Consider the following 3749-nt stretch of genomic DNA (forward strand, 5'->3'; position numbering starts at 1 on the left):
TCCATATAAATTTTCAAAATGTTTGTTCTAGGTCTGTGAAATATGTTGTTGGTATTTTCATAGGAATTGCATTAAATTTATAAATTGCTTTGGGTAGTATGGACATTTTAATGATATTAATTCTTCCAGTCCATGAGCATGCTATCTTCTTCCACCTGTTTAAATCTTCCTCTATTTCTTTTTTCAGTGTCACGTAGTTTTCTGAGTACAGGTCTTTTACATCCTTCATTAAGTTTATTCCTAGGTATCTTATTTTTTTAGTTGCAATGGTAAATGGTATTGCTTTTTTTGTTTCTCTCTCTGAAAGTTCATTGTTGGTGTATAAGAATGCCATTGATTTCCGGATGTTGATTCTGTATCCAGCTACCTTGCCAAATTCGTTTATCAAATCTAGTAGTACTTTGATGGAGTCTTTAGGGTTTTCTATGTACAGTATCATGTCATCTGCAAATAATGACACTTTTAATTCCTCCTTTCCAATTTGGATGCTTTTTATGTTTTCCTCCTGTCTGATGGCTATGGGGAGGACTTCCAGTACTATGTTGAATAAGAGTGGTGAAAGTGGACATCCCTGTCTTGTTCCGGTTTTTAATGGAAATGGTTTTAGTTTTTGCCCATTGAGTATGATGTTAGCTGTAGGTCTGTCGTATATGGCCTTTATTATGTTGAGGTATGATCCCTCTATTCCCACTTTCCTGAGAGTTTTTATCAGAAATGGGTGCTGGATTTTGTCAAATGCTTTTTCTGCGTCTATGGATATGATCATATGATTTTTGTCCTTCATTTTGTTCATGTAATGTATCACATTTATTGATTTGCAGATGTTGTACCAGCCTTGCATCCCTGGAATAAATCCCACTTGGTCATGATGTATGATCTTTTTAATGTATTGCTGGATCCGGTTTGCTAGTATTTTAGTGAGGATTTTAGCATCTATGTTCATCAGGGATATTGGCCTGTAATTTTCTTTCTTTGTAGTATCTTTATCTGGTTTTGGGATTAGGGTGATGCTGGCCTCATAAAAAGAATTTGGGAGTTTTCCCTACTCTTGAATTTTCTGGAATAGTTTGAATAGAATAGGTGTTAATTCTTATTTGAATGTTTGGTAAAACTCGCCTGTAAATCCATCTGGTCCAGAACTTTTGTTTGCTGGGAGTTTTTTGATTACTGCTTCAATTTCATTAGTTGTTATCAGCCTATTCAGGTTTTCTGCCTCTTCTTGATTCAGCTTTGGAAGGTTGTATGCTTCTAGGAATTTGTCCATTTCCCCTATGTTGTCCAATTTGTTAGCATACAGTTGCTCATAATATTTTCTTACAATCCTTTGTATTTCTGTTGGGTCAGTTGTTATATCGCCTCTTTCATTTCTGATTTTATTTATTTGGGTCCTCTCTCTTTGTTTCTTAGTGAGTCTGGCTAAAGGTGCATCAATCTTATTTACCTTTTCAAAGAACCAGCTCTTGGCTTCATTGATTTTTTGTATTGTTTCTTTAGTCTCTATGTCATTAATCTCTGCTCTGATTTTTATTATTTCCTTCCTTCAACTTCCTCAGGGCTTTTCTTGCTGTTCTCGTTCTAGTTCTTTTAGTTGTTGTGTTAGATGGTTCATTAGATCTTTTTCTTGTTTCTTTAGATAGGCCTGTAATGATATGAATTTTCCTCTCAAGACTGCTTTTGCTGTGTCCCATAGGTTTTGAGTTGTTGTCTGTTCATTTTTGTTACTTTCCATGAAGAGTTTGATTTCTTCCTTGATCTCCTTGGTAACCCATTCATTGTTTAATAACATGCTATTTAGCCTCCATGTGTTTGAATATTTTTGAGTTTTTTTATAGTGGTTGATTTCCAGTTTCATGGCATTGTGATCTGAGAAGATGCTTGATATGATTTCAGTCTTCTTATATTTGTAGCGACTTGCCTTGTGCCCTAACATGTGGTCTATTTTTGAGAATGTTCCATATGCACTTGAGAAGAATGTGTATTCTGCTGCTTTGGGGTGAAATGTTCTATAAATGTCAATTAAGTCCATTAGGTCTAGTGATTCATTTAAGGTCTGCGTTTCCCTGTTGATTTTTTGTCTTGATGATCTGTCCAATGCTGACAGTGGGGTGTTAAAGTCCCCCGCTATGATTGTGTTGCTGTCAATCTCCCCTTTGAAGTCCCCCAAGAGATTTTTTATATATTTAGGTGTTCCTGTATTGGGTGCATAAATGTTCATAAGCAGTATTTCCTCCTGTTGGATTGATCCCTTTAGTAATATGTAGTGACCATCTTTGTCTCTCATTATGGTCTTTATTTTGAAGTCTGTTTTGTCAGAAATAAGAATTGCTACTCCAGCTTTCTTCTCCTTTCCATTTGCATGGAATATTTTACTCCACCCCTTCACTTTTTGCCTGTGTGAGTCTTTTGCTCTCAGGTGGGTCAGTTGTAGACAGCATATATTTGGGTCCTGTTTTCTTATCCATTCAGCTACCCTATGTCTTTTGATTGGCCCATTGATTCCATTTGCATTTAAAGTTACTATTGATATCAACTTATTTAATGCCATTTTCCCCCTTTATGCTGAGGTACCTTTCTCTCACTATTCCTTCTTTTTCTTAAAGCAGTCCTTTTAGCATTTCTTGCAATGCTGGTTTGGTGGTACTGAACTCTTTTAGTCTTTTTTTTGTCTGGGAAGCTCTTTATTCCACCTTCAAATTTAAATGATAGCCTTGCTGGATAAAGCAATCTTGGTTACATGTTCTTGCTCTTCATTACTTGCAGAGCTTCATGCCACTCCCTTCTGGCCTGAAGAGTTTCTGTTGAGAAATCAGCTGTCAGCCTTATGAGGGTTCCCTTGTAGGTCACTGCTTGTCTCTCTCTTGCAGCCCTTAATATTTTCTCTTTGTCCTTGACATTTGCCATTTTAATTATGATGTGTCTCGGAGTGGGTCTCTTTGGGTCTCTCTTGTTTGGAACCCTCTGTGCTTCCTGAACTTGTGTGGCTTTCTTCTTCACAAGCCTATGGAAGTTTCCTATCATTATTTCATCCACCAAGTTCTCTATCCCTTGCTCTCTTTCCTCCCCCTCTGGCACTCCTATAATACAAACGTTGTTTTGCGTCATATTGTCCCAAAGTTCCCTTAGACTGTCCTCATGCTTTTTAAGTGTTTCTTCTTTTTGCTGCTCTGATTGTGTGATTTTCTCTACTTTGTCTTCTAAGTCACTTATTCTATCCTCTGCTTCATTGAGCCGGCTTTTAATTCCTTCCAGTGCATTCTTGATATCAGATACAGCATTCTTTATCTCTGTCTGAGTTGTATTTATGGTATGTATCTCTTTTTTCATGTTTTCACTAAGGTTCTCGATCTTATCATCTATAGTCTTCTTAAGTTCCTTGAACATCTTCATCATCAATACTCTGAACTCCGTTTCTGATAACTTGCTTAACTCCATCTCATCAGCGTCTTTTTCTGGCAATGTTTCCTTTTCTTTAATTTGGGGGTTGTTTCTTTGTCTCCCCATTTTAGTAGGTCTTAGTGCTTATATCTATATATTAGATATATTTGCTGTGTCCCAGTCTTGTGGCATGGGATTTTGTCTTGTGGGTCCAGTGGAGCCCAGAGGTGCATGTTGTTGTTAATACTAGTGAAAATTTAGAAAATAATAATAAACTAAAATATAAAAAATAGAGAAGCTACTGGGAGATAACAGAAGCAGAGAAAAGATTCTGATAGAAGGGCCACCACAAAATTAAGGGAGAGAATAGGAAT

This window comes from Miniopterus natalensis, chromosome X, assembly GCF_054644295.1.
Source record: "Miniopterus natalensis isolate mMinNat1 chromosome X, mMinNat1.hap1, whole genome shotgun sequence".
Classification (NCBI taxonomy): Eukaryota; Metazoa; Chordata; class Mammalia; order Chiroptera; family Miniopteridae; genus Miniopterus; species Miniopterus natalensis.